This window comes from Somniosus microcephalus, chromosome 11, assembly GCF_052327205.1.
Source record: "Somniosus microcephalus isolate GS21.2 chromosome 11, FLI_Smic_1.0, whole genome shotgun sequence".
Classification (NCBI taxonomy): domain Eukaryota; kingdom Metazoa; phylum Chordata; class Chondrichthyes; order Squaliformes; family Somniosidae; genus Somniosus; species Somniosus microcephalus.
This window is the reverse complement of record NC_140997.1, coordinates 91,643,354-91,669,932: the sequence shown is the minus strand read 5'-3', so window position 1 is coordinate 91,669,932 and position 26,579 is coordinate 91,643,354. Positions and strand designations below refer to the sequence as shown.

The window sequence follows — 26,579 nt, the reverse complement described above, 5'->3', positions numbered from 1 at the left end:
AATCGAGCTCAGTTGGGGGGTCAGTGTGGGGGGGGGGGGGGGGGGGGCAGTGTTGGGGGGAGGGGCAGTGTGGGGGGTAGATGGAGCCGCTCCGTTCCCCAGGAAGGGAGAAAAGCGGATAAATATAACTGGAGGGACTGAGGTGTTGTGAGCAGGAAATGTAATTGGGGCTGATCCGTACAATGTGCGATCCCATTGCGAGACCACCCTTCCCCCCTCCCCCCACCCTGGATATTGAGTTCAAGACTGCCGCCCCCCCCGGATCATTCAGGGAGTGCGAGAATGGCTTCCGCTGTGTCATAAACTCTCATCCTTCCAGCAAATGTGGCTTTAAAGATTCACCTCAAAAAAGGAAAATCAAATGGACCCTCTCCTCTTGACTGGTTGCCAGTTGACAGAATAAAGTTTTCTGAATTCCACTCGCTCCACACAGTTGCCAACAACTCCGCAGAGAGAAAAACAGAGGAAGTACAAAACCCTCCCACCCACAGACGGGGCACCGAAATGCGGCTCAGCCTCGCCTGCGACTCACAGCAGTTGGCAAACGACAGCTGCCGTATTCGGGCAATTGCCGAGCCCAAACTGTGCGCAAACTCAACACAACTGTTCTCCCTAAAAATAAGTGGGTGAAGACTTGGCAACGATTTAGGAATTTTTAAGTCATTATAGCCTGAGATTGTCCTGCCAGAGTTCAGGCGAGGAACATGACACATCCTCCTGCTCGTCCCAGTACAACAGCGAGAGTCAATTCAAACATGAACTCACTATGCCCACGGGATTCACCCCAGCCCATTCCAGGATCAGCTGTCACGGTAACTGGGAGTCCAACTCCCAGCGCTGAATCTGGGAGACCACAAGAGATCAATCGGGATGCAGACCTACAACGGGACAATTAGGCCGTGATCTCCTGGCGCCACGGCTGAGGCAGAGCTGTTGGGACCCAGGCTCTCGATGAACAGGAATGGGAGTAGGCATTTCCCGTGTCCCAATGGCACTCGGTTATTGAGAGGGAGATCCCAGGCGAATTCAGGCCATCTCTGTTCTGCTGCCCACCCACCTCTGCCAACAGACTGAGCCAAGAGTGTGACGGGCATCATCAGTGTGTCCTGGCAGAGTGTCTGAGTGAGGTTCCCACTGTGTTTGGTTCCTGTACCCAATGAACAGACTGACTCGCCCTGAACTAGAGTCTGAGGGCAACACACAGTCAACATCCCCCTGATCAAAGATCCAGTCCAGACTTTGGCTCGTGACCTAGCCTTCTGAATAAAGGCTTTCGTACAAACATGGCCATTAGGCGTAGGCTGTCGTGGGCCTCAGTGCTGGGCCTTGACCGAAACAATGGTTACTTCTGCTTTGGCCTGTAGACTGGGCATCGTTGTCAGGGGCAACAACAACTTGTATTTATACAGCACCTTTAACGTAGTAAAACGTCCCAAGGCGCTTCACAGCAGCGATTATCAAACAAAATTTGACACCGAGACACATAAGGAGATATTAGGACAGGTGACCAAAAGCTTGGTCAAAGAGGTAGGTTTTAAGGAGGGTCTTAAAGGAGGAAAGAGCGATAGAGAGGCGGAGAGTTTTAGGGAGGGAATTCTAGGGCTTAGGGCCAAGGCAGCTGAAGGCACGGCCACCAATGGTTGAGCGATTATAATCAGGGATGCTCAAGAGGCCAGAGTTGGAGGAGCACAGAGATCTCGGAGGGTTGTAGGGCTGGAAGAGGTTACAGAGATAGGGTGGGGCGAGGCCACTGCTGGAAGGCTGAGGGTCTGTGGACTGACCCAAAATCAGACCCGACAGGACCGCATGAATCCCCAATGCCCCCCGAGGGAGTCTGGCTGCTTCCAAGGGCCCTGGTGTTATCTTGCTGACAGGGAGGGCTCACAATGTAACCCTGTAAGGTGATCCGAGATGGTTTGCACTGTGGGTGAGGAGCAGAACAGACTGACCAAGCGAAGGACCGAGTCCTGTTCCCCATCAGCAGTTTGGAGAAATCCTGACCCAAGCACATTTCTTGACATCATTGTGTTTGAATACAACTGGGCTATATTTGTGGGCACAAACAGACCCTTCCTAAGGCGTTTTTGATGATCAATGCCAGTAAGGGACCACTTATAATTAACAATGAAAGGAGCAGTTTCGTTACCTCGATGGGAATTTAAATTTGCACTTTGAGTGCAAATCAATACTGTGAGCTGTACATTAAAGAGACTCTCAGATGTCATGGCCCCTGGTTAATTTCCCCCAAATTATAGGATGTACTCGGACTATAGTTGCATGATGTTATTACCAAGCTCCACCTTGGCAGTCCCCATGACCTGAGCCCATGCCACTAACGCTTGGATTGTACCAGATGGGATGTACAATGGGAGCAGGACCCGAGTCACACACAGTCCTGGGGTGAGCGAGCTGATTGGTGATGTGAAGACTCCTTTGGCTCTAACATCACAAATTCAAGGACTGTATTTTTGGGCCACTAACTGATCCCTTCTTAAAAAACTCCACAGCAGTGCAACACCATTTATATATAATCAGCAGAGAGACAAGCTCTCCCGAAATACACATGGAATTGTAATTTGCACTTTTAGAGACAGTATTTTTACTGCCAGGCATCTGTTGAAGTGACTCTCTGCTGGCCGAGTGGTTTGAAGGCACAGACCAGGGTGCCGCTAAGCCACATAGAGCAGAAAGCCCCACATTCAGTCAAGAGTCTGTGCTGCTCCCAGCCTCCCTGGGCTAGACAGAGGAAAATCGTAAAATAATCAGACAGAGCGCTTGTTCCGGATCCCTCCCGAGTGCAGGGTGCGTCTGTGGATATCAGGTTAAGAACAGGATCGAGCTTGGTTGCGATGGTTCCCATGGCTTAATCGCCTACCAACAATACAACACGCATTTGAGTTAGAGGTTAATGGGAGACCCCCGAGTTAGAGGTTAATGGGGACTGCACAGAAGAGCCTTAAGTTGGAACGCTTAACATCGACAATTGAGAAACAGGAGTGTAGCAACAGCAGCAGAGTCACCGAGTGGAACTGCACAGTGTAGCCCCCTTCAACAACAACTTGCATTTATATAGCACCTTTATCGTCATAAAGCATCCCAAGCAACTTCACAGGAGCGTTACCAAACAAAATTTGACACCGAGCCACATAAGGAGATAATAGGACAGGTCATAGAGTCATACAGCACAGAAGGACGACATTTGGCCCATCGAGTTCGTGCCGGCTCTCTGTAGAGCAATCCAGTCAGTCCCATTCCCCCACTCTATCCTCGTAGCCCTGCAATTTTATTTCCATCAAGTGTCTATCCAATCTCCCCTTGAAAACATTGAGTGTCTCCGCTTCCACCACATCCATCGGCAGTGAATTCCAGGTCCTCGCCACAAAAAAAAGTTTTTCCTCACGTCCCCCCTGTATCTCTTGTCCAAAACCTTAAATCTGTGTCCCCTAGTCCTTGTACCATCAACTAGTGGGAACAGCCTTTCCCCGTCTAGCCTATCCAAACCCATCATAATCTTGTACACCTCTATCAAATCACCCCTCAACCTCCTTTGCTCTAATAAAAACAAATCCAGCTTCTCCAACCTGTCCTTGTAGCTAAGATCCCCCATCCCCGGAACCATTCTGGTAAATCTCCTCTGCACCCTCTCAAGGGCCTTCACATCCCTCCTAAAGTGTGGTGACCAGAACCGGACACAATACTCCAGTTGTGGCCTAACCAGTGCTTTATAAAGGTTCAGCATAACTTCTTTACTTTTGTACTCAATACCTCTATTTATGAAGCCCAAGATCCCACATGCTTTGCTAACCACTCTCTCAATATGTCCTGCCACCTTCAGGGACCTATGGACATTAACTCCCAGGTCCCTCTGTCCCTGCATGCTCTTTAAAACTGTACCATTAAGTGTATATTGCCTCTCCCTGTTCCATCTGCCAAAATGCATCACCTCCCATTTCTCTGTATTAAATTCCATTTGCCACTTGTCTGCCCAATCTGCTAGCCTTTCTATGTCCTGTTGCAGTCAATTGGTATCATCCTCACTGTTTGCCACACCCCAAGTTTGGTGTCATCGGCAAATTTAGAAATTCTACACTGTATTCCAACATCCAGGTCACTTATATATATATATATCAAAAAAAGCAGTGGCCCCCAACACTGACCCTTGGGGAACACCACTGTCTACCATCCTCCAAAAGCTTGGTCAAAGAAGTAGATTTTAAGGAGCATCTTAAAGGAAGAGAGAGGTAGAGAGACGGAGAGGTTTAGGGTGGAAATTCCAGAGCTTAGGGCCCAGGCAGCTGAAGGCATGGCCGCCAATGGTGGAGCGATTCAAATCGGGCATGCACAAAAGGCTAGAATTGGAGGAGCGCAGGGATCTCGGAGGGTTGTAGGGCTGGAGGTGGTGAGGCCACGGAGGGATCGGAAGCTGTGTGGATACCCGGATACCCTAACGTTGCATGTCTGCGAGCACAGCGCTGACTGCCGGCAACACCTGAGTATCACCAAACAGCACCGACGTGGACCTGAAAGGGTTCCTTGTGCCGAAGCCCGACTCCCCCACACTGTAACAGTGCTTTCTGCAGGAAAGCAGAAGTCAGTGTTGACAGCAAGGGGAGTTATTTTTGCTGTCCAAACACCGAGGTTCAGAAGTGCTGCCAAGTTGGACTGAGCTTATCGGATGTTACTTCCTTTAAAGAGTGAAAACAGACTGCAGATAACAGCTAATCCCCTGATTTATGGCACGCAGCTTCCTCCCCCCCAACCCCTAGCTCGGTCCACCATCTCCTGATCTCCCGGCCACCATAGATACAGGATGGGGGCAGTGCGAGGGATCCCCTATGATACTGGTACAGGAGGGGGGGCAGTGCGAGGGATCCCCTATGGAGGGGGGCAGTGCGAGGGATCCCCTATGATACTGGTACAGGAAGGGGGCAGTGCGAGGGATCCCCTATGATACTGGTACAGGAGGGGGGCAGTGCGAGGGTCCCCCTATGATACGGGTACAGGAGGGGGGCAGTGCGAGGGTCCCCCTATGATACTGGTACAGGAGGGGGGCAGTGCGAGGGTCCCTCTATGATACTGGTACAGGAAGGGGGCAGTGCGAGGGTCCTTGAATGACACTGGTACAGGAAGGGGGCAGTGCGAGGGATCCCCTATGATACTGGTACAGGAAGGGGGCAGTGCGAGGGATCCCCTATGATACTGGTACAGGAGGGGGGCAGTGCGAGGGTCCCCCTATGATACTGGTACAGGAGGGGGGCAGTGCGAGGGTCCCTCTATGATACTGGTACAGGAGGGGGGCAGTGCGAGGGTCCCGCTATGATACTGGTACAGGAGGGGGGCAGTGCGAGGGTCCCTCTATGATACTGGTACAGGAAGGGGGCAGTGCGAGGGTCCTTGAATGACACTGGTACAGGAAGGGGGCAGTGCGAGGGATCCCCTATGATACTGGTACAGGAAGGGGGCAGTGCGAGGGATCCCCTATGATACTGGTACAGGAGGGGGGCAGTGCGAGGGTCCCCCTATGATACTGGTACAGGAGGGGGGCAGTGCGAGGGTCCCTCTATGATACTGGTACAGGAGGGGGGCAGTGCGAGGGTCCCGCTATGATACTGGTACAGGAGGGGGGCAGTGCGAGGGTCCCCCTATGATACTGGTACAGGAGGGGGGCAGTGCGAGGGTCCCTCTATGATACTGGTACAGGAAGGGGGCAGTGCGAGGGTCCCCCTATGGTACTGGTACAGGAGGGGGCAGTGCGAGGGTCCTTGAATGACACTGGTACAGGAAGGGGGCAGTGCGAGGGATCCCCTATGATACTGGTACAGGAAGGGGGCAGTGCGAGGGATCCCCTATGATACTGGTACAGGAGGGGGGCAGTGCGAGGGTCCCCCTATGATACTGGTACAGGAGGGGGGCAGTGCGAGGGTCCCTCTATGATACTGGTACAGGAGGGGGGCAGTGCGAGGGTCCCCCTATGATACTGGTACAGGAGGGGGGCAGTGCGAGGGTCCCCCTATGATACTGGTACAGGAGGGGGGCAGTGCGAGGGTTCCCCTATGATACTGGTACAGGAGGGGGGCAGTGCGAGGGATCCCCTATGATACTGGTACAGGAGGGGGGCAGTGCGAGGGTCCCCCTATGATACTGGTACAGGAGGGGGGCAGTGCGAGGGTCCCTCTATGATACTGGTACAGGAGGGGGGCAGTGCGAGGGTCCCCCTATGATACTGGTACAGGAGGGGGGCAGTGCGAGGGTCCCCCTATGATACTGGTACAGGAGGGGGGCAGTGCGAGGGTCCCCCTATGATACTGGTACAGGAGGGGAGCAGTGCGAGGGTCCCCCTATGACACTGGTACAGGAGGGGGGCAGTGCGAGGGATCCCCTATGATACTGGTACAGGAGGGGGGCAGTGCGAGGGTCCCCCTATGATACTGGTACAGGAGGGGGGCAGTGCGAGGGTCCCCCTATGACACTGGTACAGGAGGGGGGCAGTGCGAGGGTCCCCCTATGACACTGGTACAGGAGGGGGGCAGTGCGAGGGTCCCCCTATGATACTGGTACAGGAGGGGAGCAGTGCGAGGGATCCCCTATGATACTGGTACAGGACGGGGGCAGTGCGAGGGTTCCCCTATGATACTGGTACAGGAGGGGAGCAGTGCGAGGGATCCCCTATGATACTGGTACAGGACGGGGGCAGTGCGAGGGATCCCCTAGGATACTGGTACAGGAGGGGGGCAGTGCGAGGGTCCCCCTATGATACTGGTACAGGAGGGGGGCAGTGCGAGGGTTCCCCTATGATACTGGTACAGGAGGGGGGCAGTGCGAGGGATCCCCTATGATACTGGTACAGGACGGGGGCAGTGCGAGGGTTCCCCTATGATACTGGTACAGGAGGGGAGCAGTGCGAGGGATCCCCTATGATACTGGTCCAGGAGGGGGGCAGTGCGAGGGTGCCCCTATGATACTGGTACAGGAGGGGGGCAGTGCGAGGGTCCCCCCCATGATACTGGTACAGGAGGGGGGCAGTGCGATGGTCCCTCTATGATACTGGTACAGGAGGGGGGCAGTGCGAGGGTCCCTCTATAATACTGGTACAGGAGGGGGGCAGTGCGATGGTCCCTCTATGATACTGGTACAGGAGGGGGGCAGTGCGATGGTCCCTCTATGATACTGGTACAGGAGGGGGGCAGTGCGATGGTTCCCCTATGATACTGGTACAGGAGGGGGGCAGTGCGAGGGTCCCCCTATGATACTGGTACAGGAGGGGGGCAGTGCGAGGGTTCCCCTACAGTTGCTGCAGTTGTACAGGGCCTTGGAGGGACCACATCTGGAGTATTGTGTGCAGTTTTGGTCGCCTTATCTGAGGAAGGATGTTCTTGCCATGGAAGGAGTTCAGCGAAGATTCACCAGGCTGATACCTGGGATGGCAGGAAAGACGTATGAAGAGAGATTGGGTCGATTGGGCTTGTACTCGCTGGAGTTTAGAAGAATGAGAGGGGATCTCATTGAAACTTATAAAATTCTGACAGGACTGGACAGACTAGATGCAGGAAGGATGTTCCCGATGGTCGGGGAGTCCAGAACCAGGGGACACAGTCTAAGGATAAGAGGTGGGCCATTTAGGACAGAAATGAGGAGGAATTTCTTCACCCAGAGAGTGGTGAACCTGTGGAATTCTCTACCACAGAAGGCAGTAGAGGCCAATTCATTAAATATATTCAAGAAGGAGTTGGATATATTTCTTAAGGCTAGAGCGATCAAGGGGTATGGGGAGAAAGCAGGGACCGGTACTGAATTTGGATGATCACCCATTATCTTACTGAATGGCGGAGCAGGCTCAAGGGGCCGAATGGTCCACTCCTGCTCCTATCTTCTATATTTCTATGCTGGTACAGAAGGGGGGCACTTCGAGGGTTCCCCTATGATACTGGTACAGGAGGGGGGCAGTGCGAGGGATCCCCTATGATACTGGTACAGGAGGGGAGCAGTGCGAGGGTTCCCCTATGATACTGGTACAGGAGGGGGGCAGTGCGAGGGTCCCTCTATGATACTGGTACAGGAGGGGGGCAGTGCGAGGGTCCCCCTATGATACTGGTACAGGAGGGGGGCAGTGCGAGGGTTCCCCTATGATACTGGTACAGGACGGGGGCAGTGCGAGGGTTCCCCTATGATACTGGTACAGGAGGGGAGCAGTGCGAGGGATCCCCTATGATACTGGTACAGGACGGGGGCAGTGCGAGGGTTCCCCTATGATACTGGTACAGGAGGGGAGCAGTGCGAGGGATCCCCTATGATACTGGTCCAGGAGGGGGGCAGTGCGAGGGTTCCCCTATGATACTGGTACAGGAGGGGGGCAGTGCGAGGGATCCCCTATGATACTGGTACAGGACGGGGGCAGTGCGAGGGTTCCCCTATGATACTGGTACAGGAGGGGAGCAGTGCGAGGGTTCCCCTATGATACTGGTCCAGGAGGGGAGCAGTGCGAGGGTGCCCCTATGATACTGGTACAGGAGGGGGGCAGTGCGAGGGTCCCTCTATAATACTGGTACAGGAGGGGGGCAGTGCGATGGTCCCTCTATGATACTGGTACAGGAGGGGGGCAGTGCGATGGTTCCCCTATGATACTGGTACAGGAGGGGGGCAGTGCGAGGGTCCCCCTATGATACTGGTACAGGAGGGGGGCAGTGCGAGGGTTCCCCTACAGTTGCTGCAGTTGTACAGGGCCTTGGAGGGACCACATCTGGAGTATTGTGTGCAGTTTTGGTCGCCTTATCTGAGGAAGGATGTTCTTGCCATGGAAGGAGTTCAGCGAAGATTCACCAGGCTGATACCTGGGATGGCAGGAAAGACGTATGAAGAGAGATTGGGTCGATTGGGCTTGTACTCGCTGGAGTTTAGAAGAATGAGAGGGAATCTCATTGAAACTTATAAAATTCTGACAGGACTGGACAGACTAGATGCAGGAAGGATGTTCCCGATGGTCGGGGAGTCCAGAACCAGGGGGCACAGTCTAAGGATAAGAGGTGGGCCATTTAGGACAGAAATGAGGAGGAATTTCTTCACCCAGAGAGTGGTGAACCTGTGGAATTCTCTACCACAGAAGGCAGTAGAGGCCAATTCATTAAATATATTCAAGAAGGAGTTGGATATATTTCTTAAGGCTAGAGCGATCAAGGGGTATGGGGAGAAAGCAGGGACCGGTACTGAATTTGGATGATCACCCATTATCTTACTGAATGGCGGAGCAGGCTCAAGGGGCCGAATGGTCCACTCCTGCTCCTATCTTCTATATTTCTATGCTGGTACAGAAGGGGGGCACTTCGAGGGTTCCCCTATGATACTGGTACAGGAGGGGGGCAGTGCGGGGTCCCCCAATGATACTGGTACAGGAGGGGGGCAGTGCGGGGTCCCCCAATGATACTGGTACAGGAGGGGGGCAGTGCGAGGGTCCCCCTGATACCGGTACAGGAGGGGGGCAGTGCGAGGGTCCCTCTATGATACTGGTACATAAGAACATAAGAACATATGAAGTAGGAGCAGGAGTAGGCCATACGGCCCCTCGGGCCTGCTCCGCCATTCAATAGGATCATGGCTGATCCGAATCTAGACTTATGTCCACTTCCCTGCCCTCTCCCCATAACCCCAATTCCCTTATCTGCTAGGAAACTGTCTATCTCCGTTTTAAATGTATTTAATGTTGCAGCTTCCACAGCTCTCTGGGGTAGCAAATTCCATAGATTTATTACCCTCTGAGTGAAGAAGTTTCTCCTCATCTCAGTTTTGAAAGCGCAGCCCCTTATTCTAAGATTATGCCCCCTAGTTCTAGTCTCACCCATCAGTGGAAACATCCTCACCGCATCCACCCGATCAAGCCCCCTCACAATCTTATATGTTTTGATAAGATCGCCTCTCATTCTTCTGAACTCCAATGAGTAGAGGCCCAACCTACTCAACCTTTCCTCATACGTCAACCCCCTCATCTCCGGAATCAACCGAGTGAACCTTCTCTGAACTGCCTCGAGAGCAAGTATATCTTTTCTTAAATATGGAAACCAAAACTGTACGCAGTATTCCAGGTGTGGCCTCACCAATACCCTGTATAACTGCAGCAAGACTTCCCTGTTTTTATACTCCATCCCCCTTGCAATAAACGCCAAGATTCCACTGGCCTTCCTGATCACCTGCTGCACCTGCATACTAACTTTTTGTATTTCATGCACCAGGACCCCCAGATCCCTTTGTACTGTAGCACTTTGCAGTTTCTCTCCATTTAGATAATAACTTGCTCTTTGATTTTTTCCTGCCAAAGTGCATAACCTCACACTTTCCAATATTATATTCCATCTGCCAAATCTCTGCTCACTCACTTAGCCTGTCTATGTCGTATTGCAGGTTTTTTATGTCCTCCTCACTCACTGCTTTGCCTCCCATCTTTGTATCGTCGGCAAACTTGGATATGTTGCACTCGGTCCCTTCCTCCAAATCGTTAATATCGATTGTAAAGAGTTGGGGTCCCAGCACTGACCCCTGCGGAACATCACTCGTTACAGATTGCCATCCCCTATGATACTGGTACAGGAGGGGGCAGTGCGGGGGTTCCCCTATGATACTGGTACAGGAGGGGGGCAGTGCGAGGGTCCCCCTATGATACTGGTACAGGAGGGGGCAGTGCGGGGGTTCCCCTATGATACTGGTACAGGAGGTGGCAGTGCGAGGGTCCCCCTATGATACTGGTACAGGAGGGGGCAGTGCGAGGGTCCCCCTATGATACTGGTACAGGAGGGGGGCAGTGCGAGGGTCCCCCTATGATACTGGTACAGGAGGGGGGCAGTGCGAGGGTCCCCCTATGATACTGGTACAGGAGGGGGGCAGTGCGAGGGTCCCCCTATGATACTGGTACAGGAGGGGGGCAGTGCGAGGGTCCCCCTATAATACTGGTACAGGAGGGGGGCAGTGCGAGGGTCCCCCTATGATACTGGTACAGGAGGGGGGCAGTGCGAGGGTCCCCCTATGATACTGGTACAGGAGGGGGGCAGTGCGAGGGTCCCCCTATGATACTGGTACAGGAGGGGGCAGTGCGAGGGTCCCCCTATGATACTGGTACAGGAGGGGGCAGTGCGAGGGTCCCCCTATGATACTGGTACAGGAGGGGGCAGTGTGAGGGTTCCCCTATGATACTGGTACAGGAGGGGGGCAGTGCGAGGGTTCCCCTATGATACTGGTACAGGAGGTGGCAGTGCGAGGGTCCCCCTATGATACTGGTACAGGAGGGGGCAGTGCGAGGGTCCCCCTATGATACTGGTACAGGAGGGGGCAGTGTGAGGGTTCCCCTATGATACTGGTACAGGAGGGGGGCAGTGCGAGGGTCCCCCTATGATACTGGTACAGGAGGGGGCAGTGCGAGGGTTCCCCTATGATACTGGTACAGGAGGGGGGCAGTGCGAGGGTTCCCCTATGATACTGGTACAGGAGGGGGCAGTGCGAGGGTTCCCCTATGATACTGGTACAGGAGGGGGGCAGTGCGAGGGTTCCCCTATGATACTGGTACAGGAGGGGGGCAGTGCGAGGGTCCCCCTATGATACTGGTACAGGAGGGGGGCAGTGCGAGGGTCCCCCTATGATACTGGTACAGGAGGGGGGCAGTGCGAGGGTCCCCCTATGATACTGGTACAGGAGGGGGGCAGTGCGAGGGTCCCCCTATGATACTGGTACAGGAGGGGGGCAGTGCGAGGGTCCCCCTATGATACTGGTACAGGAGGGGGGCAGTGCGAGGGTCCCCCTATGATACTGGTACAGGAGGGGGCAGTGCAAGGGTTCCCCTATGATACTGGTACAGGAGGTGGCAGTGCGAGGGTTCCCCTATGATACGGGTACAGGAGGGGGCAGTGCGAGGGTTCCCCTATGATACGGGTACAGGAGGGGGGCAGTGCGAGGGTTCCACTATGATACTGGTACAGGAGGGGGGCAGTGCGAGGGTTCCACTATGATACTGGTACAGGAGGGGGGCAGTGCGAGGGTTCCCCTATGATACTGGTACAGGAGGGGGGCAGTGTGAGGGTTCCCCTATGATATTGGTACAGGAGGGGGGCAGTGCGAGGATCCCCCTATCATACTGGTACAGGAGGGGGGCAGTGCGAGGGTCCATCTCTGATATTGGTACAGGAGGGGGGCAGTGCGAAGGTCCCTCTATGACACTGGTACAGGAGAGGGGCAGTGCGGGGGTTCCCCTATGATACTGGCACAGGAGGGGGGCAGTGCTAGGGATCCTCTATAATACTGGTACAGGAAGGGGGCAGTGCGAGGGTCCCCCAATGATACTGGTACAGGAGGGGGGCAGTGTGGGGGTTCCCCTATGATACTGTTACAGGAGGGGGGCAGTACGAGGGTTCCCCTATGATACTGGTACAGGAGGGGGGCAGTGCGAGGGATCCCCTATGATACTGGTACAGGAGGGGGGCAGTGCGAGGTGTCCCCTATGATACTGGTACAGGAGGGGGGCAGTGCGAGGTGTCCCCTATGATACTGGTACAGGAGGGGGGCAGTGCGAGGGTCCCCCTATGATACTGGTACAGGAGGGGGCAGTGCGAGGGTCCCCCTATGATACTGGTAAAGGAGGGGGGCAGTGCGAGGGTCCTTGAATTACACTGGTAGAGGAGGGGGGCAGTGCGAGGGATCCCCTATGATACTGGTACAGGAGTGGGGCAGTGCGGGGGTTCCCCTATGATACTGGCACAGGAGGGGGGCAGTGTGAGGGTTCCCCTATGATACTGGTACAGGAAGGGGGGCAGTGCGAAGGTCCCCCAATGATACTGGTACAGGAAGGGGGCAGTGCGAGGGTCCCCCTATGATACTGGTACAGGAGGGGGGCAGTGCGAGGGTCCCTCTATGATACTGGTACAGGAAGGGGGCAGTGTGGGGGTTCCCCTATGATACTGGTACAGGAGGGGGGCAGTGCGAGGGTCCCCCTATGATACTGGTACAGGAGGGGGGCAGTGCGAGGGTCCCTCTATGATACTGGTACAGGAAGGGGGCAGTGTGGGGGTTCCCCTATGATACTGGTACAGGAAGGGGGGCAGTGCGAAGGTCCCCCAATGATACTGGTACAGGAAGGGGGCAGTGTGGGGGTCCCGCTATGATACTGGTACAGGAGGGGGGCAGTGCGAGGGTCCCCCTATGATACTGGTACAGGAGGGGGGCAGTGTGGGGGTTCCCCTATGATACTGGTACAGGAGGGGGGCAGTGCGAGGGTCCCCCTATGATACTGGTACAGGAAGGGGGCAGTGTGGGGGTTCCCCTATGATACTGGTACAGGAAGGGGGGCAGTGCGAAGGTCCCCCAATGATACTGGTACAGGAAGGGGGCAGTGTGGGGGTCCCGCTATGATACTGGTACAGGAGGGGGGCAGTGTGAGGGATCCCCTATGATACTGGTACAGGAGGGGGGCAGTGCGAGGGTCCCCCTATGATACTGGTACAGGAGGGGGGCAGTGTGGGGGTTCCCCTATGATACTGGTACAGGAGGGGGGCAGTGCGAGGGTCCCCCTATGATACTGGTACAGGAGGGGGGCAGTGCGAGGGTCCCCCTATGATACTGGTACAGGAGGGGGGCAGTGTGAGGGATCCCCTATGATACTGGTACAGGAGGGGGGCAGTGCGAAGGATCCCCTATGATACTGGTACAGGAGGGGGGCAGTGCGAGGGTCCCCCTATGATACTGGTACAGGAGGGGGGCAGTGCGGGGGTTCCCCTATGACACTGGTACAGGAGGGGGGCAGTGCGAGGGTCCCCCTATGATACTGGTACAGGAGGGCGGCAGTTCGAGGGTCCCTGAATGATACTGGTACAGGAGGGAGGCAGTGCGAGGGTTCCCCTATGATATTGGTAAAGGAGGAGGGCAGTGCGAGGGTCCCTCTATGACACTGGTAAAGGAGGGGGGCAGTGCGAGGGTCCCTCTATGATACTGGGGTACATAAGAACATAAGAAGTAGGAGCAGGAGTAGGCCATACGGCCCCTCGGGCCTGCTCCGCCATTCAATGGCCCAGAACTTGGTGTCGGGGACTTGCCGCGCGTGCAAGCCCCCGATGTGCGCTCACCCTGCGCGCCGACATCTGAAACCTGGCCCGCAGTGGATTTCCTTTCAGTGGCCAGGTTCTGATGTCGGCGCGCTGTGCTAACCTGACCCAGCGGCGTAGTTAGTGCGATGTGCCGGCTGGGATCAGGTGAGCACTGTTCAGCCAATCAGGAGAGGGGAAACTTCATTCATAAGTTTGAGAGTAAGAACTGTCAAACTCATGAGAAGTACTGCACCCCAAAACACTACTTAAACTTTAAATAAAATTTAAAAAAACATCCCAATCATTAAATTAAGTATAAATAAGTTTAAAAAAATAATTTAAACAATAATTTTTTTTTGTTGAAAAAAATAATTTTTTTAATAAAAAGGGTCTAAAACTAAACTTACCTTATTGTAGATTCTTTAAAATAATAAACATGTGGGAAAAAAAATTCTAAATTGCACTAAAACACCACTTACCTGTAAAAATAAATACTTACGTGTGCTTTTTACATGCGCAAGTCCCCCAAAACAAAGGAAATCCAAGACGCACGCGCTGCCCCCTACAGCGCACGCGCTAGCCTCTTCACCTCTTGGGTTAGAGGAGAGGAAATTCCGGTTTTCAGCGCATGCGCTGTGCATGCTGAAAACCGGCATTTCCTCCGGCCAGACGCGTGAGTACCCCTTCCGTACTCACGCGTTTGGGGAGGAATTTCTGCCCCAATAGGATCATGGCTGATCCGAATCTAGACTCACGTCCACTTCCCTGCCCTCTCCCCATAACCCCTAATTCCCTTATCTGCTAGGAAACTGTCTATCTCCGTTTTAAATGTATTTAATGTTGCAGCTTCCACAGCTCTCTGAGGTAGCAAATTCCATAGATTTACTACCCTCTGAGTGAAGAAGTTTCTCCTCATCTCAGTTTTGAAAGCGCAGCCCCTTATTCTAAGATTATGCCCCCTAGTTCTAGTCTCACCCATCAGTGGAAACATCCTCACCGCATCCACCCGATCAAGCCCCTTCACAATCTTATATGTTTCAATAAGATCGCCTCTCATTCTTCTGAACTCCAATGAGTAGAGGCCCAACCTACTCAACCTTTCCTCATACGTCAACCCCCTCATCTCCGGAATCAACCGAGTGAACCTTCTCTGAACTGCCTCGCGAGCAAGTATATCTTTTCTTAAATATGGAAAACAAAACTGCACGCAGTATTCCAGGTGTGGCCTCACCAATACCCTGTTTAACTGCAGCAAGACTTCCCTGTTTTTATACTCCATCCCCCTTGCAATAAACGCCAAGATTCCACTGGCCTTCCTGATCACCTGCTGCACCTGCATACTAACTTTTTGTATTTCATGCACCAGGACCCCCAGATCCCTTTCTCCTGTAGCACTTTGCAGTTTCTCTCCATTTAGATAATAACTTGCTCTTTGATTTTTTCTGCCAAAGTGCATAACCTCACACTTTCCAATATTATATTGCATCTGCCAAATCTCTGCTCACTCACTTAGCCTGTCTATGTCGTATTGCAGGTTTTTTATGTCCTCCTCACTCACTGCTTTCCCTCCCATCTTTGTATCGTCGGCAAACTTGGATATGTTGCACTCGGTCCCTTCCTCCAAATCATTAATATAGATTGTAAAGAGTTGGGGTCCCAGCACTGACCCCTGCGGAACACCACTCGTTACAGATTGCCATCCCCTATGATACTGGTACAGGAGGGGGCAGTGTGGGGGTCCCTCTATGATACTGGTACAGGAGGGGGGCAGTGCGAGGGTCCCCCTATGATACTGGTACAGGAGGGGGGCAGTGCGAGGGTTCCCCTATGATACTGGTACAGGAGGGGAGCAGTGCGAGGGTCCCCCTATGATACTGGTACAGGAGGGGGGCAGTGTGGGGGTTCCCCTATGATACTGGTACAGGAGGGGGGCAGTGCGAGGGTCCCTCTATGATACTGGTACAGGAGGGGGGCAGTGCGAGGGTCCCCCTATGATACTGGTACAGGAGGGGGCAGTGCGAGGGTCCCCCTATGATACTGGTACAGGAGGGGGGCAGTGCGAGGGTTCCCCTATGATACTGGTACAGGAGGGGGCAGTGCGAGGGTTCCCCTATGATACTGGTACAGGAGGGGGCAGTGCGAGGGTTCCCCTATGATACTGGTACAGGAGGGGGCAGTGCGAGGGTTCCCCTATGATACTGGTACAGGAGGGGGCAGTGCGAGGGTTCCCCTATGATACTGGTACAGGAGGGGGCAGTGCGAGGGTCCTTGAATGACACTGGTACAGGAGATGGGCAGTGCGAGGGTTCCCCTATGATACTGGTACAGGAGGGGGGCAGTGCGAGGGTTCCCCTATGATACTGGTACAGGAGGGGGCAGTGCGAGGGTCCCCCTATGATACTGGTACAGGAGGGGTGCAGTGCGAGGGTTCCCCTATGATACTGGTACAGGAGGGGGCAGTGCGAGGGTCCCCCTATGATACTGGTACAGGAGGGGGCAGTGCGAGGGTCCCTCTATGATACTGGTACAGGAGGGGGCAGTGCGAGGGTCCCCCTATGATACTGGTACAGGAGGGGGTAGTGCGGGGGTTCCCCCATGTTACTGGTACAGGAGGGGGCAGTGCGGGGGTTCCACTATGATACTGGTACAGGAGGGGGGCAGTGCGGGGGTCCCGCTATGATACTGGTACAGGAGGGGGGCAGTGCGAGGGTTCCCCCATTTTACTGGTACAGGAGGGGGGCAGTGCGAGGGATCCCCTATGATACTGGTACAGGAGGGGGGCAGTGCGGGGGTTCCACTATGATACTGGTACAGGAGGGGGGCAGTGCGAGTGTCCCCCTATGATACTGGTACAGGAGGGGGGCAGTGCGAGGGTTCCCCTATAATACTGGTACAGGAGGGGGGCAGTGCGAGTGTCCCCCTATGATACTGGTACAGGAGGGGGGCAGTGCGAGTGTCCCCCTATGATACTGGTACAGGAGGGGGGCAGTGCGAGTGTCCCCCTATGATACTGGTACAGGAGGGGGGCAGTGCGGGGGTCCCCCTATGATACTGGTACAGGAAGGGGGCAGTGCGGGGGTTCCCCTATGATACTGGTACAGGAGGGGGGCAGTGCGAGTGTCCCCCTATGATACTGGTACAGGAGGGGGGCAGTGCGAGGGTTCCCCTATGATACTGGTACAGGAGGGGGGCAGTGCGAGGGTCCCCCTATGATGCTGGTACAGGAGGGGGCAGTGCGAGGGGGCACCTATGATACTGTTACAGAAGGGGGGCAGTGCGAGGGTTCCCCTATGATACTGGTCCAGGAGGGGGGCAGTGCGAGGGTTCCCCTATGATACTGGTCCAGGAGGGGGGCAGTGCGAGGGTTCCCCTATGATACTGGTCCAGGAGGGGGGCAGTGCGAGGGTTCCCCTATGATACTGGTCCAGGAGGGGGGCAGTGCGAGGGTCCCCCTATGATTCTGGTACAGGAGGGGGGCAGTGCGGGGGTTCCCCTATGATACTGGTACAGGAGGAGGGCAGTGCGAGGGTCCCCCTATGATGCTGGTACAGGAGGGGGGCAGTGCGGGGGTCCCCCTATGATACTGGTACAGGAGGGGGGCAGTGCGAGGGTTCCCCAATAATCTGGTACAGGAGGGGGGTAGTGCGAGGGTCCCTGAATGATACTGGTAAAGGAGGGGGGCAGTGCGGGTGTTCCCTTATGATACTGGTACAGGAGCGGGGCAGTGCGAGGCTTCCCCTATGATACTGGTACAGGAGGGTGGCAGTGCGAGGGTACCCCAATGTTACTGGTAGAAGAGGGGGGCAGTGCGAGGGTGCCCCAATGATACTGGTACAGGAGGGGGGCAGTGTGAGGGTCCCCCTATGATACTGGTACAGGACGGGGGCAGTGCGAGGGTTCCCCAATAATCTGGTACAGGAGGGTGGCAGTGCGAGGGTCCCCCTATGATACTGGTACAGGAGGGGGGCAGTGCGAGGGTCCCTGAATGATACTGGCAAAGGAGGGGGGCAGTGCGGGGGTTCCCCTATGATACTGGTACAGAAGGGAGGCAGTGCGAGGGTGCCCCTATGATACTGGTACAGGAGGGGGCAGTGCGAGGGTCTCCCTATGATACTGGTACAGGAGGGGGGGCAGTGCACGGATCCCCCTACGATACTTGTACAGGAGGGGGGCAGTGCGAGGGTCACCCTACGATACTGGTGCAGGAGGGGGGTCAGTGCACGGATCCCCCATGATACTGGTATAGGAGGGGGGCAGTGCGAGGGTCCCCCTAAGATACTGGGACAGGAGGGGGGGGGGCAGTCCGAGGGTCCCCCTATGTTACTGGTACAGGAGGGGGGCAGTGCGGGGTTCCCCTATGATTCTGGTACAGGAGAGGGGCAGTATGGTACTGGTACAGGAGGGGGGCAGTGCGAGTGTCCCCCTATGATACGGGTACAGGAGGGGGGCAGTGCGAGGGTCCCCCTATGATACGGGTACAGGAGGGGGGCAGTGCGAGGGTCCCCCTATGATACTGGTACAGGAGGGGGGCAGTGCGAGGGTCCCCCTATGATACCGGTACAGGAGGGGGGCAGTGCGAGGGTCCCCCTATGATACTGGTACAGGAGGGGGGCAGTGCGAGGGTCCCCCTATGATACCGGTACAGGAGGGGGGCAGTGCGAGGGTCCCCCTATGATACCGGTACAGGAGGGGGGCAGTGCGAGGGTCCCTCTATGAGACTGATACAGGAGGGGGGCAGTGCGAGGGTCCCCCTATGATACCGGTACAGGAGGGGGGCAGTGCGAGGGTGCCCCTATGATACTGGTACAGGAGGGGGGCAGTGTGAGGGTCCTCCTAAGATACTGGTACAGGAGGGGGGCAGTGCGAGGGTCCCTGAATGACACTGGTACAGGAGGGGGGCAGTGCGAGGGATCCCCTATGATACTGGTACAGGAGGGGGGCAGTGCGAGGGTCCCCCATGTTGCTGGTACAGGAGGGGTGCAGTGTGAGGGTCCTCCTAAGATACTGGTGCAGGAGGGGGGCAGTGCGAGGGTTCCCCTATGATACTGGTAAAGGAAAGGGGCAGTGCGAGTGTACCCCTAACAGAAAACAAAGAGTTGGGATAAATGGTTCGTTCTCGGGCTGGCAATCAGTAACTAGTGGTGTTCCGCAGGGGTCAGTGCTGGGACCCCAACTCTTTACAATCTATATTAACGATTTGGAGGAAGGGACCGAGTGCAACATATCCAAGTTTGCCGACGATACAAAGATGGGAGGGAAAGCAGTGAATGAGGACATAAAAAACCTGCAAAAGGACATCGGCAGGCTAAGTGAGTGGGCAGAGATTTGGCAGATGCAATATAATATTGGAAAGTGTGAGGTTATGCACTTTGGCAGAAAAAATCAAAGAGCAAGTTATTATCTAAATGGAGAGAAACTGCAAAGTGCTACAGTACAAAGGGATCTGGGGGTCCTGGTGCATGAAACACAAAAAGTTAGTATGCAGGTGCAGCAGGTGATCAGGAAGACCAATGGAATCTTGGCTTTTATTGCAAGGGGGATGGAGTATAAAAACAGGGAAGTCTTGCTGCAGTTATACAGTGAAGCCACACCTGGAATACTGCGTGCAGTTTTGGTTTCCATATTTAAGAAAAGATATACTTGCTCTCGAGGCGGTTCAGAGAAGGTTCACTCGGTTATTCCGGAGGTGAGGGGGTTGACGTATGAGGAAAGGTTGAGTAGGTTGGGACTCTACTCATTGGAGTTTAGAAGAATGAGAGGCGATCTTATCGAAACATAAGATTGTGAGGGGGCTTGATCAGGTGGATGCGGTGAGGATGTTTCCACTGATGGGTGAGATTAGAACTAGGGGGCATAATCTTAGAATAAGGGGCTGCCCTTTCAAAACTGAGATGAGGAGAAACTTCTTCACTCGGAGGGTAGTAAATCTATGGAATTTGCTACCCCAGAGAGCTGTGGAAGCTGCAACATTAAATACATTTAAAATGGAGATAGACAGTTTCCGAGCAGATAAGGGAATTAGGGGTTACGGGGAGAGGGCAGGGAAGTGGACGTGAGTCTCGGTTCAGATCAGCCATGATCCTATTGAATGGCAGAGCAGGCCCGAGGGGCCATATGGCCTAACTCCTGCTCCTATTTCTTATGTTCGTATGTTCTTATACTGGTACAGGAGGGGGGCAGTGCCCAGATGCCTACGTGTGAGTGAGAAGTATTCGGGCGATTTGACTGTGGGTCGAGAACACAAACCAATCCCCGGTCCTGTCCTCATCAGAGTCTCAAACATCCACTTCCAGCAGCAGGGGTTGCGCTTTCCGAGCCCAATCGCAGCACCCCGCTGTCAGGACTGGCTGCACCAAGCTCATTCAGTGCAGAGCATGACGGGGTGGTCACACCTGGGCCCCTCCAGTCTGATCAGCTCAGCAACTGACTGGGTAAACACACGGAGCCAGGAGTGCGAGGGAGGAGTCTGATTTTAAGAGTAAAAGTCTTTGGCCACGGTTGTGTGTCCCGTGATGTGGCGATGTTAGTTGTTAAGTCTGCAATGATGTTCGGACAGTGAACCTCCGAGCTCGGGCTGTTATCCAGGCCCCCTTGCGCTACTGGTGTTGGATTCTGCAAGAGGTGGTGACTGGAGCAAGATCAGACACATGGCTTACTGCAGGAACTGTCCTCAGTTTGGTGGGATCTGTGTGTCTAACCTGCCTCCTCAATAGCCAAACCTGGGGGGGGGGGGGGGGGGGGTGGCGGGGAGGTGTTTAATCAGCCTTGTGTCCATCTCCAGGGTCCCATTACCAGTGCACACACAGACATTCCCACCACACTTGATGCTGGCCTCTCATAGGTTCAATGGCCCCTCACTGATGCCCTCTGTGTGTTGGGAGTGCTGGGAATGAGCTGAGCTCCCTGCACAGGGCAGTCTTCAGGCCAAGCACTTTCTCACAGAACTCACTCACTGGCCTATGAAAGCCTGCGAGAACTGGGTCATCACTGCTGCTGGGCTGACGTTTAATATCCTGCCGAGTCTGCCCCACCTCTCAGCTACGTAATGCAAGCAGGACTCACAGTAAACAGAAACTCTTCACTGACGTCACAGGCTTTCAAACAAGCAACCCGTTTACACACTGTGCTGCCCTGTGACAAAGGAAAGGCCCCAGCCGCATTGGGCTGAAAAACAAGTTCAATCACTCGTTCTGGGGAGGGGGATTTCGCCGGGCAGGAAGCGCGTTGGCGGCCGTCAGCAGCGGGTCAGCTGCCCAATTTTCCTTTTCAAACGGGGCACCCGGCAGGAACGGTACAGTGTCGGCTGTGGCTCAGCAAGTCGCACTCTCGCCTCTGAGTCAGAAGGTTGTGGGTTCAAGTCCCACTCCAGAGACTTCATATAATTTAGGCTGACACTGCAGTGAGGGAGTGCTGCACTGTTGGAGGTGACGTCGCTCAGATGAGAAGTTAAACCGAGGACCCGTCTGCTCTCTCAGGTGGATGTAAAAGATCCCATGGCACTATTTCGCAGAAGAGCAGGGGAGTTCCCCCCGGTGTCCTGGCCAATATTTATCCCTCGATTAACATCACTAAAACAGATTATCTGGTCATTATCACATTGCTGTTTGTGGGAGCTTGCTGTGCCACTTTTGCTACATTACAACAACTTGTTACAACAGTGACTACACTTCATTGGCTGTAAAGCCTTTTGGCACATCCCGAGGATGTGACAGGAACTTTATTCCCAGCTTCCAAGTAACGGCTTCCATCTCAGAGTTTGCTGATCAGCTGTATAGTGGGCATGTGCTTTGAGTGTGAGAGAAAGACAGACTCCCTCTGTCGTACAGTTGGAACCACATAAAAACAGGTTTAATCACCCACTGCACTGGGAAAGACATCAGTCACACAGTGACGGTGCTGTACAGGCTCCCTGACGGGTCAGTCTGTGTTAACAGGAGATCCGGCTCATGGGCTCACTCACACTGGCGATCATTCTCAACACCACGCTCCTCTGAAGGAGGCAACTGCAGCTCCTGAACTCTCAATCATTGGGCACGTACACTTAAGTGTGGTGATGAACCAAACAGCTGGACAGAATTCGTTCATTTAGAAAAACAGGAGGGTTGAGAAGAGCTGAAGGAGTGCGCTGGCTACACTCCAACATTAGTGAATAAGCAGAAGGTGTTTGGCAGCTTTACAAGACCAACAATAGATCAGCATTTCATAAGGGCAGAAGGACTGCTGCTTGAGTATGCAGTGTGTGCACAGAATTGCACTGACTGGATGAACTAGCGCTGGAAGTAGGGACTGGCACCATGTATTTGGTGTACACAGACTAGGACTCTACAGCAGTGTGTGTATAGCTTCGCTTTGTGCATATGGACTGGCACAAGCAATGCAATTCCATCAGTGTTGTCCAAATGGAACAGCAGCATCAATAAGAAAGGCGCCATCTACATGGAAAGGCGCCCTCTGTATGCAGCTGGGCTGAAGCTGTGAGGGCTCACAGTACTTACATGTGAAAGAGAGACTTGTATTTATACAGCACCTTACGCCATCTCACATGTACTTCACTTACAATGAATTACAGTACTTTGAAATTGTTATTTAGGCAAACGATACACATGGAATGGAACCCGTGTAGTGACACTGTCTACACAGAGTGTCACAGTGTTTATTGACTGTTAGCAAGTATGTGCTTGGGGCCTCACGTGATATATATGAAACAGCGTGTCCATATGGTCAGAAATAGCCTTATATGGACGTACTATGTAAATAGAATTGATTGTACAGACCAGCCCATGCACATACCGGCTAACTCTGCGCGCGCTGTGCGTTTGGACACAGGGAGCCATTGATTCGAAGGGGTCAGAGTGCACATATTTTTGGTCAGTCTTAGGGATTTATTCATAATCTCCAACACTGGATTAAATGAGATGATCGGTGCAGGGTTAGGCACATGCAACAGACTCATACGAGCACGCTGTGAAGCCCGGTCTAATTCACAGTGCTTGCACTAAACACAGGGGTTGAATAAAGGCCCATTCATTCCCAACGCAAACCACCACTTCTATAACCAACTGTTTCTCTAGAACAACCAGTCATTACGTTGAGAGGTGTGGCATGAATGCATACTTGACCCTTGTGGGCTAAAAATGTGGTAACATCTTTTTATTCTATATTCGTGTCTATCATCAGAATGCAGCTCCTACCCCACACTAAAGGTCTCTGGAGCTACACACTCAGCATTGTCTCAACTCTCATCTACTGCACAGGCCATGTCCTCTGCAATAATATTCCTGTTCCTGTCCATTCACATTACGCTCGTAGTACATGGAGGTTACAACATGGAAACAGGCCATTTGGCCCAACCAGTCTGTGTTGGCATTTGCCCTCCAAGTGAGCAAATAGTTCTAATCACATCTACCTGCCCTGTTCCAGTATCAATTCATCCACCTCTCCAAATTCGACAGCCTCACAATTCTGTAAAACAGATTCTTCTGTCCTCTGTTCTAAATCTCTTACATTTAATCTTATATCTATGGCCCTTTGTGCTAGACCCCTCAACGACTGTAAACAGTCTGTTTCTATCTACTCTGTCACATCCTTTCAAATTTTAAACGCTTCTATCATATTGCTCCATAACCTGCGTTGTTCTAATGAAAAAAATAAGCCCCTCTCCATAACACGCACCGCACTGAGCTCCCTCTACATGTATTCTGGAGCCGATTGCACTCGGCTCAGAACTTGCACAATCTTTATTCATAATGAGTGATGTGAAGGATGAATTTACTTTTGCTATTTCGTCACCCTCCCGAATATTTCCACTCCTCCCGACAGGTCTGCCTCACTAGCTCAGCATCTACTGCCCACAGTTTAAACATTCCCAGTGAGAGACCTGCACACAAACAGGTGCCGGGGTCGAATTATGGCGAAGTCCGTGCACAACACCAGCAGGTCTTTGGGGTAGAGTGAGATGGCTGTGGTCATCAGCTGAGCCGGAAACTGCGGCGACACCTGGGTCGCAACAACCAGCGGAAGAAGTTGGTTGGGGCTCTGGTCCTCTTGGGCAATCGGTGGAGACCCAGCGCTGGCTTAAAGCAGCAGCCCTCGGTTTACAGTCAGGGAGTGCAAGAAGGTCTCCCTCCCACTGGCATGTGCAGCAGTGAGCAGCTGAACTGGACGGGTAGCTTTCTCAGCAGTGAGCAGCGTTGATCAGGTATGTGTGTCCTTATCGCAACGTCTATCGAGGGCTCCCTCTGGGAGGCACCCCCGCCCTGCTCTCCCTGTCACTGCTGACCCCAGGGGATATCCACAGCAGGGTCATTGTTCTCTTTCTGAGACAACGCTGTATAGGAAAGGGTTAAATCCTCTGAAAAGGAGCAGTGTGTGAATCGTGGCAGAGTTAAACACAGGAACAGGAGACGTCTATTCAGCCCCTCCAGCCTGTTCTGCCATTCAATTAGATCATGGCTGATCTGTATCTCAACTCCATTTACTCGCCTTTTCTCCATATCCCTTCATACTCTTACCCAACAAAATCTATCCATCTCAGTCTTGAAAGTGCTCAATTGACCCCCCAGCTTATACAGCCTTTTGGAGGAGAGAGTTCCAGATTTCCACTATCCTTTGTGTGAAGAAGTGTTTCCTGATTTCACTCCTGAATGGCCTGGCTCTAATTTAAGATTATGCCCCCTTGTCCTGGATTCCCCACGAGGGGAAATACTTTCTCTGTATCTACCCCATCAAGTCCCTTAATCATTTTAATCACCTCAATTAAATCACACCCCTCAACCTTATAAACTCAAGAGAATATAAGCCATGTTTATGCAACCTGTCCTGATAATTTAACCCAAAAGGCAGAAGTGGTGGTGGTTGGGTGAACAGCGGGATCAGTACAGACAGTACTGAAGCTGACCACAGTGTAGTCACTGTTGTATTGTAGGAAATATGGCAGCCAATTTGCGCACAGCAAGCTCCCACAAACAGCAATGCGATAATGACCAGAAAATTTGTTTTTAGTGATGTTGGTTGAGGGATAAATATTGGCCAGGATACCGGGGAGAACTCCTCTGCTCATCTTCAAAATAGTGCCGTGAGATCTTTTATGGACTCCTATGAGGTCAGACAAGGCCTCGGTTTAACATCTCATCCGAATGACAGCACCTCCGACAGTGCAGCGCTCCCTCAGTACTGCCCTTCCGACAGTGCAGCGCTGCCTCAGTACTGCCCCTCCGACAGTGCAGCGCTGCCTCAGTGCTGCCCCTCCGACAGTGCAGCGCTCCCTCAGTGCTGCCCCTCCGACAGTGCAGCGCTCCCTCAGTGCTGCCCCTCCGACAGTGCAGCGCTCCCTCAGTACTGCCCTTCTGACAGTGCAGCGCTGCCTCAGTACTGCCCCTCCGACAGTGCAGCGCTCCCTCAGTGCTGCCCCTCCGACAGTGCAGCGCTCCCTCAGTGCTGCCCCTCCGACAGTGCAGGGCTCCCTCAGTACTGCCCCTCCGACAGTGCAGGGCTCCCTCAGTACTGCCCCTCCGACAGTGCAGCGCTCCCTCAGTACTGACCCTCCGACAGTACAGCGCTCCCTCAGTACTGACCCTCCGACAGTACAGCGCTCCCTCAGTACTGACCCTCCGACAGTGCAGCGCTCCCTCAGTACTGCCCCTCCGACAGTACAGCGCTCCCTCAGTACTGCCCCTCCGACGGTGCAGCGCTCCCTCAGTACTGCCCCTCCGACGGTGCAGTGCTCCCTCAGTACTGACCCTCCGACAGTACAGCGCTCCCTCAGTACTGACCCTACAGCGCTCCCTCAGTACTGACCCTCCGACAGTGCAGCGCTCCCTCAGTACTGACCCTCCGACAGTACAACGCTCCCTCAGTACTACCCCTCCGCCAGTACAGCGCTCCCTCAGTACTGACCCTCCGACAGTACAGCGCTCCCTCAGTACTGACCCTCCGACAGTGCAGCACTCCCTCAGTACTGACCCTCCGACAGTACAGCACTCCCTCAGTACTGACCCTCCGACAGTACAGCGCTCCCTCAGTACTGACCCTTCGATGGTACAGCGCTCCCTCAGTACTGACCCTCCGACAGTACAGCGCTGCCTCAGTACTGCACTGGGAACATCAGCCTGGATTATGGGAATTAAACCCACGGCCTTCTGACTCAGGTGAGCGAGTCACTGCTTTCTTTCTCTAGAAATCCTGTCTCTGCCCCGTAGGTGTCGGTCTTGTCCATTCAGTGTGATCATTAGTGCATCTATCGCTGGCGTGTAGATGCTGATGGGCCCAAGGGCCTGGTTAACCACATGTTCTACCAGGGTCGTGCTTGGCTGAGAGAATTTCTAATGTCGGTTCCCAATCTTTCGATGCTTCCCGGTAACCACCCGGATCACATCGGAGAGTTACCTGTCCCAGTTAGTCATCTCCAGCTCCCTCCGGTTACACACACCAACACCCAGAAAACAAGCACAAGCCATTCCAGTACCAGTCTGTGAGACGTCTGGATCCAAATAAACATGACACCTCGGTTAAGGCACCTGTACCACAAGG

The 26,579-nt window shown here is 53.9% G+C and overlaps 1 protein-coding gene across 2 annotated transcripts in view; it reads right to left on the bottom strand.

The window, feature by feature from the left end:
- coro7 (coronin 7) overlaps positions 1-26,579 on the bottom strand; it is a 167,867-nt gene that overhangs the window by 70,372 nt on the left and 70,916 nt on the right. The gene's annotated exons all lie outside the window — the stretch shown is intronic.